The sequence below is a fragment of the Podarcis tiliguerta genome (assembly GCF_965153285.1).
Source record: "Podarcis tiliguerta genome assembly, chromosome: 17".
NCBI classification, from domain to species: domain Eukaryota; kingdom Metazoa; phylum Chordata; class Lepidosauria; order Squamata; family Lacertidae; genus Podarcis; species Podarcis tiliguerta.
The window spans coordinates 27,310,907-27,323,330 of NC_139550.1; the positions used below are offsets into that span (position 1 = coordinate 27,310,907).

General features: G+C 43.3%; 1 protein-coding gene across 6 annotated transcripts in view; it reads left to right on the forward strand.

The window, feature by feature from the left end:
* The window catches only part of KANK1 (KN motif and ankyrin repeat domains 1), a 123,386-nt gene that overhangs the window by 80,467 nt on the left and 30,495 nt on the right, over positions 1 to 12,424 (forward strand). Inside the window, exon 1 of one of the 6 annotated variants that reach the window (XM_083419465.1) lies at positions 9,027 to 9,878. The exons of the other annotated variants lie outside the window; for them this stretch is intronic. The gene's annotated coding sequence lies outside the window, so the exon portion shown is untranslated. Of the gene's footprint in view, positions 1 to 9,026; positions 9,879 to 12,424 lie in introns of those variants that run through there. 6 annotated transcript variants of the gene reach the window in all.

Below are 12,424 nucleotides of genomic sequence, written 5' to 3' on the forward strand. Positions count from 1 at the left end.
TTGCAAGCATCTTGCTTTGTAGCTCACTGTGAACCAGATCAATATACAGCTGATCTTATCTTTTTAAGCCACAGAGGCTGGAAATGTCCAGCTTGTTTAGAAAGCTATCAGTCTTTTAAAGACCACGATCAATGCCCATCAAGATTCTGATTACCTAATTAAGGCGTAGTTTTAATCTTAAATTTGGGGAGGTGAATTGTGATGATGATGACGATTTTATTATTTGCACCCCGCCTAACTGACTGGGTTGCCCCATCTATTCTGGGCGGCTTCCAACATACAGTCGTACCTTGGAAGTCAAACGGAATCCATTCCGGAAGTCCGTTGACTTCCAAAACATTCGGAAACCAAAGCGCGGCTTCTGATTGGCTGCAGGAAAATCCTGCAGCCAATCGGACACCCCATCAGATGTTTGGCTTCCAAAAATAATTTGCAAACCAGAACAGTCACTTCTGGGTTTGCGGCGTTTGGGAGCCAAAACGTTGGAGAACTAAGCTGTTCGAAAACCAAGGTATGACTGCATCTAGAAGCACAATAAGACTTTGCACATTAAAAAGCTGTCTTCAGATGTCTTCTAAGAGTTATATACTGTAGTTACTTGTCTTTTTGACATCTGACAGGAGGGCGTTCCACAAGTTGGGTGCTACTACCGAAAAGGCCCTCTGCCTGGTTCCCTATAGCTTCACTTCTTGTGGTGACGAATTACATGAAGAAAATGAGGACCAAGTGAATGTTGTTCTACAGCATAGTTCTGCAAAAGAATGTTGGCCCGTGAAACTTCAAAATACCCTTGTTCAAAACACCTGGGAAAATGCACCCGTCCCCCAAATTTTAACGCTGTAGAATCTTCCTACTTTCTTTGTACTCTCGGCTCTCTAGTAAAAAGAATTGACTCATGCACTCAGTGAGTTTTCTGTGGGCTGGAATGACGACTGTAAACTTTCCCAGGCAGCTTCCACTGGTGTTTCCAAGCACTGAGCATTCAATGTTGCTCTACTTGTTTAGAGGTTAAGCAGAAATGGAGGCTCCCGATTTCTTACTGCAGCCGTGCGAGAGAGAAGAGGCCAGTTGCGTTACTCTCGAGTAATGTAAACTTCAGGTTGTGAAAGCGGCAAACCTGGAAGTATTTTTACGGGTTTCGCCGCATGTGTAGAAGTGCTTTATCGCGCTGTGCATGTGCACAGAAGTGGCACCTCTGAATACGGATTTTTCAGGGTGCGCACGGACCCCTGGAACAAATTAAATTTGTATCCAGAGGGTCCACTGTACAGTGATGTTGCGAGCTGCATCCCAGCCCCATAGTCTAGAGGAGAGGTCCTAGGAGTTTGAGATCTGCATGGTGCCACCCCAGGAGGTGAAAGACATGAGAATAGTCAGTTCTAATGCTGTATTAAAGAACAGTATAGACTTACAACCGAAGCAGCCTGCTGGTTCCGCTTGCTCTTACAGGCGCAAGCCTGCAGCAAGCAGGTACCGCAGCAAGGAGATAGCTTGCCCGCACCCAGCCCAAAATTTAGGAATTTTTCGTACAGTGGAGCAGACTATGTCCCATTGCCTAACTAGATGTGAGCACAAGTGGCCAGTGCCCAACACATCACAGCTGGGCTCAGAGCCCAGTATCTCAGACCCACAGATAAGGGTACCTTCAAACCAAACCAATTAAGTTGCATCAAAGCAAACATATGAGCTCATTGCTATAGCAACTAGCAATTAATTGTGGGGTTATCTTGACTACCAACAGGTCACCTTTGGATTCACGCAAGTGGGGTCCAGACGTAGAGAATTGTGTCTGCCTTGAAGCTTTCATTTGGCAGTGTTTTAGGTGCAAATACTTCTTAGAAGTACTTCTTAGGATGTGGGTGGTGCTGTGGGTTAAACCACAGAGCCTAAGACTTGCCGATCAGAAGGTCGGCGGTTTGAATCCCTTTGACAGGGTGAGCTCCCGTTGCTTGGTCCCTGCTCCTGCCAACCTAGCAGTTCGAAAGCACATCAAAGTGCAAGTAGATAAATAGGTACCACTCCAGCGGGAAGGTAAAAGGCGTTTCCGTGTGCTGCTCTGGTTCGCCAGAAGCGGCTTAGTCATGCTGGCCAGCTCCCTCGGCCAATAAAGCAAGATGAGCGCCGCAACCCCAGAGTCAGTCACGACTGGACCTAATGGTCAGGGGTCCCTTTACCTTTACCTTTTTACTTCTTAGAAGTAACATAGGTCTTTAGCAACTGGGGGCTCAGCTCAACTGTACAGTAAACACTGAAACAAGATGTGGAATATTGTCTTAGATGGGTATGCTATTTTAAAGCTGCCTTCTCTCCCCCTGGAAAGTCTCCATAAGCTCAGTAACGTATAAACTTTAGGATGTTATGTTTTGAACCCAGCAGGAGTTGTGTTGAGTTTTAATCCAGTATCCTCTCACAACATAAAACTAACAGGCCAAAGATCCTAGCTGAGCTAATGTAATTATTTGCTTCCTTACCACTTGCTACTTGAAGTTCATGTGCATTTAGATTATATTTAAAAAGTTCCTCCCATAAGCAAAGTTGTTCTTAGCTTTCACAGTTGTTCTCATGCTGATGTTTCAGAAAAATCTCTGCCTTCAAATGCAGTTCTCCTGTTTATTTGACACTTAGGTTTGCAATGTAGGCTTTCATATACCACAATCCCCCACAAACCTACATGAGTCATTATGACTGATGAATACCCTAAAAGGATTTAAAAAAAAAAAAAAAAATCCCTCATCTTAGTAGTCATCTGGGTGTCTTATCTGCAGCATAGGTTTACTGCCTCCATCCTTCCTGCATATAGAAATCTGAAGAATCAAAGAGCCTTTGGTGTAGGGTAGCACATAGAACCTGTGTCCTTCCTCCTTTCCTGTACGTTGCTCTGCATTGCATCATTTGTTCCCATTTTAGGAGGTCGTTTAAAAATTAACCTGAGGATGAGATTGACCCAATATTGACGTTTTGCAGATAAAGCGGGATGGAAACGGTGACTAGGTGCATTTCAAGGAATGCTGTAACCGGGCACATTCTCTCTTGTCCCTCCCAGCATATGACATACGTTGCAAAATTAATTGCGGCGTCTGAGGCTGTCCATTGGAGGAGCAGAACAAAGCCTGGTCTCTGTGCCTTTTGCTGCAATAAGCATGAACCCATTGCCCCACAAATTGTCTAGAGGTTCCTCATTGATGATCTCAGCTCTGTGAATATGCACTATATTCAAAGCAAGCTTCTCCTACTTCTTCACCATCACCATCATAATTATTTATTAAATTTGGATACCACCCTATCCCCCAGGTCTCAGAGATGTGATAGCCTGGGGAGGGGAATCCAAATTTCCCCCTCCCAAGAAAACTGAAAAATGTTGGACTATGAAATTTGAAAAGGTAGAGAAGCTGGTTTCAATTCAGGCAAACCTTCAGTTTTTAGAAGGTCGTGATAAATACAATGATAAATATGAAGATGTAGAAGAAGCGGAAACAGATAGCACATGACATTTAACCAGTCTTACTTTCTGAAATATTAATTGAGTTTTGGCTCTCTGCCCTCTTCTTTTCACAGCTCTTTTTATGGAAATGAATGCTTTACGTCTACTTGACACTGTGGAGGACTGAGGGAGACTCTGGGTGGGCGTCAACACAAGTCCTACTTGTTAAGTCCTACTGAAGTTAATAGACATGACTAACTTGAGTTCATTAATTTCAATGGGTCTGGTCTAAGTAGGACTTAGTTTTCCACAATCCATAATTTCAGATCCATAGTAATTTTCATTTTTTGCTACAAAGGTCATGGTTTCTCCCGTTTTTATAATTGTTTGCCTACTCCTCAAAAACCGGCAAAACAATCCAGCGTCTTATAGCTCCATTTGTAACATTTAAAATAACAAATAAAAGGAAACTGAAATTGTAATTATTTACTGAATAAATTTTATTTTTTTAACATACCAAACATGGTGATTTAATGGCAAACCAGATTATACACCCATTCTATGTTACTTGAGTAACAGTGACTTTTGAGCCGTAGAGGGAGCTAAACAAGCATTGCATGCTTTTCATCCCCCCCCCCCCCGCAATTTATGGGTTTTTCATGAAACCCCACTCCCCCCTAAAAGCCTGTTTTCCCCATGACATCAGAATTTCAGGAAGTTTTGCATTTCTCTTCCAGCTGCCTTGACCTCTATATCGTACAAAGTTCCATGGATGTTCTCCTTGCCTCACACTCTTCTATAAGCAACCTGTCTTGTTTCTCTGCTCCCTTCAATGGATAGACCTTGAGTTCTTGGTCTCTCCTTTTCCAGGTCTCTAGATCACCAGGAGAAATTGATGATCAGTAGATGTTGTGTGGGAGAGGAAGATTAAGTGTGGAAATCAATTGCCCATTTATGAAATCTTCTCATGTACATTTTGCATATTAAGTGTATTTGCTTGTTGGCACCTATTCCTTGTTGGCACCTATTCTTACAGGGAGTGGATTCAAGAATAACCTGCTCACCTGTGCTTTTAAATATACAGCTTTTGTGTGAGATCATGGTTCTGTTATGTGTGAACTGCACAACTGGATCATGCTAGCACCTCTCTGTTCTCACGATTTTTGTCACAGCCTAGTTATCTGTACATTGGAACCTCGGTTGTCAAACATAATTCATTCCGGAAGACCGACTTCCGAAACATTCGACAACTGAGGCGCAATTGCCAGCCAGCAAAATCCATTGAAAAAATGGAGAAGCCGTTTGACTTCCAAGGTGCATTTGAAAATGGAAGCATTCACTTCCAGGTTTTCGGCGTTCGAAAGCCGAAACGTTCGGCTTCTGAAGCGTTTTACAATCCAGGTTCCACTGTTCTTTTTTGTGTGTTAAGGTATGCATTGGTTTGGACGCGGGTGGTGCTATGGGTTAAACCACAGAGCCTAGGACTTGCCGATCAGAAGGTCAACGGTTCGAATCCCTGCAACGGGGTGAGCTCCCATTGCTTGGTCCCTGCTCCTGCCAACCTAGCAGTTCGAAAGCATGTCAAAGTGCAAGTAGATAAATAGGTACCACTCCAGCGGGAAGGTAAACAGCGTTTCGGTGTGCTGCTCTGGTTTGCCAGAAGCGGCTTAGTCATGCTGGCCACATGACCTGAAAAGTGTACACTGGCTCCCTTGGCCAGTAAAGCGAGATGAGCACCGCAACCCCAGAGTCGGCCACGACTGGACCTAATGGTCAGGGGTCCCTTTACCTTTATGCATCGGTTGTTGAGGCTGTGAATGAATTGTGAGATGGCACTTTGTTGTGAAACCCCTTTAGGGCTGCAGATTTTCAGGAGAACTTTGAACTGGGTTCCTTTGCATAACATGATTTGCATTGGAACATTTCCTGATGAGAGCGATATCATTTAACACATTTATTTTACTTCTATATAGTAAACCAGGCTAGAAAAACTGCCCACCGTTAATGTTTTTTGCCTCGGTACACCATAGATGTTTGACCTGAAATATGCTTCTCTCGTGTATCTGCTAGAGATAATCCCCTGAAAAACATTAATTAAAGCTTTGAAACCACCAGCCTTGCCTAATACTGCACTTGCAATTGGCAATTGTTAATAATGCACTTATGGGATGGAAAATTTTCCGTGGGAAAAGAAAACACCGAACATTTTTCAGTGAGATAATTGGTCTAAAAAAACCAATAATTATTTAAAAAGCACAGTGCCTAGAGTGCAGTGCCTAGAGTATTATATGTAGGCTGCAGGCACCCTCTACCTTAAAAGCCAAAGCCACCTCCCCCTCAGAGGATTCTGGGAACTGTAGTTTACCCCTCACAGAGTTACAGTTCCCAGCAACCCCTTGAGCTACTACGGTGGCCAAGATTTGGGAGAACACACTTTGGATATAACATGTGGACACCGCCTATTCCCTATATTTCAGCCTCCACAATTTCACAGGGTTGTTGTAAGGATTAATGGGAAGGGCAGGTCATAAATGTTGTCCTGAGCTCCTTAGAGGAAAGGTGGAGTAAACAGGTTACAAGCTAGTACTGCCTTATTATGTAACTACTTCTGCCCAACTCAGCGGTTGCTACCTGGTGGCTCTGAGGCTGGCCTGGAGGCTTCCGGTGGTTTTGTTTGGCATGGACATTCCACCTGTGGGTGTCAAGGTGGAAGATTTTGTGACTGCAGAGCCTACCTTTGTGGAGGAGGATGAGAGAGGTAGGGATTTTGAAGGTGCCTGTGAAATGAAAGTACAGTGGTCCCTTGGTTCTCAAACTTAATCCGTTCCCGAAGTCCGTTCCAAAACCAAAGCGTTCCAAAACCAAGGCGTGCTTTCCCATAGAAAGTAATGCTGAATGGATTAATCCGTTCCAGACTTTTAAAAACAACCCCTAAAATAGCACTTTAACCTAAAGTTTACTCTCCATCGAGAACATTGATTCATAAAATGAAAGCAATGATCAATGAACTGTACTATAAAATTAATAAGACAGTACTGTAGATGATTAAAAAAAATCCTTGCTTGCACTGATGATAGTCATTGTTTGGCTGGGGGGCTTTTATCCATTTCCGCAGTTGCGCAATCAGTCAGTCAGTAGCTGAACTGGGTTCCACACAGTCACAAAAACAAATGAACCGAAAAAGCCTCAAAAATAAAAACACAAAATAAATAGCAAAAACAAAAAGACCAAACTTAAGGCGTTCCAGAAGTTTGTTTGACTTCTGAAATGTTCAAAAACCAAGGCACAGCTTCTGATTGGTGCAGGCGCCTTAGAAACAATAGCCGGCAGCCGCACCAGATGTTCGGCTTCTGAAAAATGTTCGAAAACCAGAACACCATATATGCAGGTTTAGGGTTCCGTTCTAAGGGCCATGAGTGGCCAAAAGAAAAAATCTCACTCAAAGTGTGCCATGAATCTCTCTCTCAATAGTTTCCCAGTGGGCATGTTCCCAGAAATGTGTCCCTTATTAGACTTTATGGAAGATGGCAAAGAGAGTGATTTCGCTGCTGTGTTTGTCTTCTGCTTTGGAAAACCTCTTCTCCTCCCTTTGGCAGAATTGACAGGGTCCGCTCTATACACCGAACCATCTGTTTATTGCAAGCATATTAGATTTTCTGTCCTAAACAACTATTTGCTCCCCTTGCTTTTGTTTTGAACGGTAGTAGGATGTGGTGACCTGGCTGCCTAGTACTCACTCCTAAAGGCTGAGAGCGAAACCAGGACCCCAGAAGACTGAAAATAAAAAGACGTGATCTGTATGAATTGACTTTAATAATCATCTGGCTAAAAAATGACCTGATTTCCTCCCTAACTTTATATAAAATATAGTTGTTACTCTCATTCTATCAACAAAAACTGCAACAACATTCCTCTTTTTCCCCATATTAGGACTCAAGGTGGTTTACACAAATTAAAACAACACAGATAAAATACAGAAGGCTAAACAGATGGTTGAGAGCAATGCGGTGGATATTTTTTGAATATTTTTGTTTTAGTACAGGAACTGCTTTGGTTGTCCAGCCAGATGGCCAATACAGAGAAAAAGATTCTTGGTTCTTTCAGTACCATCAACCCTTTAGTACCATTTTCAGGCTAGAGTATTGTACCATTGTGGCCTTTTCTGGGAAGCAGTTTTCAACCGACTCGTTCTAAGAAGCTCCTCAAGTTGAGTTTGGTCTCCCAAGCTTTTAAATGCAGATATTGTATGGATTTTGAAGTATCTTTTATTTCCGCAAATATTTCTGGAAAAATAATTTGAACTGGCCTCTTCTAATATTTTTACTGCCTTGTGTATGATTCATAAATATTTGAAATGAGAAAATACTTGCCTTAAAAAAGGACTGGGAGCTGCAGTCTAGGAGCATGGAGTTTACTGGTGACGCCAGCGCTTTTTCTTTTTGTCATCAGCTCCAAGTGGAGCAGCCACATTTTTGAAGAACTATTTGAAATGAATTATGGACAGCAATAGGGGAAATGAGCTTAAACCAGATAAGAAACAGGTGACTAGGACAGGAAACACAGCAGACTGGTTGGCCAGGAAAATGGCAGCTCCGGGTGCGATTGTTCACTCCCTAAAGGACCAGATTTGTGCCCTGAGGGACCCCAGCTTGCTCCTCTAGTCACAGATTGTGTCCTGAGGGGCTTATTACCAGCACCAGCTGGTTTACCAGCTACACCATTGATTCAGGATTGAGGTTGAATCCTGACAAAACAGAAGCACTGTTTCTGGGGGACAGGGGCAGGCAGGTGTGGAGGACTCCCTGGTCCTGAATGGGGTAACTGTGCCCCTGAAGGACCAGGTGTGCAGCCTAGGAGTCATTTTGGAGTCAAAGCTGTCCATGGAGGCGCAGGCCAATTCTGTGTCCAGGGCAACTGTCTACCAGCTCCATCTGGTACGCAGGATGAGACCCTACCTGCCTGCGGACTGTCTCGCCAGAGTGGTGCATACTCTGGTTATCTCTCGCTTGGACTACTGCCATGCGCTCTACGTGGGGCTGCCTTTGAAGGTGACCCGGAAACTACAACTAATCCAGAATGCGGCAGCTAGACGGGTGACTGGGGGCAGCCACCAAGACCATATAACTACAATGCCATCTACACCATTGATTCAGACGGAGAGACGTGAATGCTGTTGGTCATGCCAACATGCCAACGCCGTTGGTCATTTCCACTTTAAACCCTTGGAGTTTGTGCAGAAATGTGCTGCTGTTGCTGCAGAGCTCTTGGCAGATCATTTGGAAACGGTTGGGGGGGGCTTGATCTTGTGAAACTGTGTTGCACCCCTGAACCCTCTTTCTGACTGCGGGAGTTTGGTGTAGAGCGCAATGTTCCTTTGCAAACAGTTCAAACCAAAGTCACTAAAACGTATTTCCAAATTCTGATACTTTCCTCGAGATAAGGGTACCTCTCGAAGCCCCTACACTTTGGACTCTCTCAGCAGCTGACCTACGCTGGAAATTATCTACTAAAAACAAAACGAATCAGTTAATATTTTCCTAATCTGCAATATCGGCGAAAAGATGGAGGAGATTTAGTTGACATTTTCCAGTAAATGATTTGTTATGGTGCTGTGAATGTCGGATATCTGGACCTGGGCACACGGTTAGATTGATAACTTAATGTTTGAAAACTAAAAAAATGCATGTGCAGGGAAGCCTTTTTGACAGAGTAGCTCCGGGAAGGTTGTCCTTTTATTTCAGACAAATTTCCCTCCCCCTTTATAAAGCGCACTTGTCTCATTTTTGGCCACATCCTCCAGCAAAATATTTTTGCCTGCCTCCCAGGCGGAATAAAGCTTTTATTTTTAGCCTCCAAATTGCAAGCTGGGCTGGACAAAAGGGAGCAAAAACAGACTGCATGTGGCAAAGGAAACCAGGATTATTTGAAAGCAGCCTGTGGTACGGTTACAAGGGAGACAATTATCCCGACCGTATTATTTCCGCGAACCTTTCTTTGCCTGCGATGGGAGGTGGGGTCAAAAGGGGAAGGAATGAGGAGGTCGAGAGGAGTCCTGCTGCCTTTTCTTCCCCTCTTGTCTGATTTGGCTTGTTCGACATGATCAGAGGAGTGCCACTCTTCGTGGTTCACATGATGCGACCTCCTGCCATAGAGCTGTTTTTCTGAAATCCAGCTCTTCTGAACAGCGGCCGTCTAAGTTTGACGGTGCAGCGAATGATGTTGCACAAGCCGGGAGAGGTTGTGCCGTGGAGCTCCATTAGCCGAGCCTGGCAGGCAGGGGAGAATTTTGTCAGGAAATTCCAAATGAGTATAAATAAATTCTCCACAGCGAGCCTTGGGCTCCTTGCCTGCTTATGTGTCAGAAGCACATATTCCCTGCAAAGCTAAGGAAAGTCTGCCTCAAGCCAAACTTCCTGCAAGGAAAACACACGGCAACTTTCTGCTCTTCACGGAATAAGTAAGTAACACTGGCAGATTGGGGGGGGGGTGAACGACTTAAATTTTGGGGAATGTAAGTTCCTAACTTCTGTTGTTTCATTGCCCTCCCCCCCAAAGAATTATCTGCTCCTACCTATGCTGGCTGGTTGCTTTTCTCACTGCGACTTTTAACATAAAGATAGCACTGTTCTCTCGGACAAAGTAACTCTGTTAGACTAATGGCCATAGGAGAGTGCCTATTTCCAATTTACCTCTGCAACAGCCGAGCGTGTCTCTGTTTTTAGCCTGTTTTCCCCTCACTTAACACAACTTCCATCCTCTAAATGAATGTTTGCATGTTCGTGTACCTTTTTTCTAAAAAAAGAGTTAATTCTCAACTTTAATGTGCCGTTTCTGCTTGGACATAGCAAGGTATGTGAGAGATGGTGGGTATCTCTAAGCGAAACATCTCAATGTTTCTGTTCTGAGGCATTCTTGAAGAGTTTATATTTTCTTTGCCTGTGGCATTATCGCGTGTTAGGAGATAGTGTGTTCTTTAAATCAAGTTTAACAGAGCAGGTTGAGCTATCTTAACCTAGGGAGCAAGCTGGATATATTTTCTTTTTCTTTCTTTTTTAAAAAAGTAAGTTGTTTTCAGGCAATTGCTTCGATAATGAATAGCTTGTGTTGTAAATTACCAAGCATTTTCGACATAGCTAAACCTGAACGAGGAGTGTTTGTTCACCTTAAGGGGGAAAGGGAATGGGAGAGGAGTATTTTCTGAAATTATAAAATTACTGACCTTGTTATTGGCATAAGAAGGTGCTCAAATGCAGCGGCCCAGGACTCTGAACACTCAACAGGAATGCAATTAACCAAATGTGATTGTACGTCTGGAACACCTTGGTGCTCCTTATCATTTGTGAGCACATTGCAAACTTACTGCCTGTTCATACAAACCTCTTTCCCCCTTCTTTTTGGAATACTTCTCTTTTTAAAAAAATCCAGCACAGAACTCCCAACAGAATGTGTTTGAGTGAATTCTTTGACACACCCACGTTTCCCAGGAAGAAGTTGTTGTCGTCTCGGGAATATTTGGTTTTCTGGAAGGGTTATATTCCCTTGCCATGCCTGTTCCATTCCTGTGGTTTGTTTCCATGAGGGAGGAAGGTGATGATTTTAAGGTCTCCTTCAGAGCTGCTCTTGTACACTGGTTGAATTTACTCACTGTCAAGGTTTCCCTCGAGGTATACAATGAATCTTGGCTCACTCATTCGGAGCAAGCCGTTTTCAATTCTTGATGGCCCAGCCAAAGCGAGAGTTTTGAGAACTTTGGAGAGTTGGTACTGACCAGATTTCTGTCTTCTGCAAGCAGAGAAGGCAAATTTGTCTGAGTCAGAGTGGCTAGCCAGGTCTCAAGGCTTCAGCAATGCAGAACTGTGAGAACAATGTGTGTTTCTTTTCATTAATCCTCTCCGAAATAGTGCCTCTAGACCAGGGGTTGCCAACCCAGTGCCCAGGGGCATTGTGGAGCCTGCAGAGCATTTTGCTGCTGTTCCCCTGGACGGGTGCCCAAGGCTCCGAGCTTTCGTTCTTCTTTTTTAAAAGCAAGTCTGTGGCCCTCCTAGAAAGAATGTTGTCGGGCAGAATGTGAAGGAACCTTGTAAGCAACTGATTAGAGTCAGTGTGGAGTGTCTACCTTTGCATATTTTCCCTGGTACTGAGGAATGTTCTCTGTTGCTAATAGACAGCAGTAGCGTGTGTGTGTAAGATCAGTATTGTGTGTTCTCCACAAACAAGACAAGCAGGAGATAGCGGACTTCCTACAGAAAGCATAAGGCTATCTTAGGAATGGCTCTTTGCATTACGCCACACGGCCCATTTTATTTATTTATTGAAAGGAATTGTACCCCTCTCTTCAGCCAAAAAAGCTCCCAGAACATATTTATTTTACACACACACACACACAAATTTATTTTGCGACTGGCACTCCTGAAGCACTCTCAGATAACAATGCATCAATGTCAAACATCTAACTAAAGAGACCTACCCATTTCTTTGAGATTTTTGCACACTCGAGGGCCGTGCTTTGTTTGAATATGCAAAAATCAAATTACCAAATTAAATCAAATTAAATTACCAAATTAAATCAAATTAAATCAAAACCTTGTTTGAATATGCAAAAAAGTTAGAGGAGTGATGATTGTTATTACCTCAGATATACTAACCAAATTAACTTGATTTTTACATATGCCTTATTTGATTGGGCACCTTTTTTAAAAACAAAAGTTTCAATTTATTCAAAAGTTACAATACAGCTTTTTCCACTGCCATAATATCACAGAACGATCACTCCAATATCTACCTGTGACTGTTTGGTTTGGCCAAGCGGAGGAAGTTCTGTACCGGCTATTTCACACCTTCCCTTGCCTACATGTAAGCAATAGATTTTTCTTGTTTGGGGAAGAGGGAAAGTGAGTATTAATGTCATAAATTTGTTTTGTGCTGCCTTCAGACCCTCCCAAGATGGCACTCAGAGGATAAAACAATTCTTAAAAGAAAAAGAAAAAACAGGCAGCACAAAAA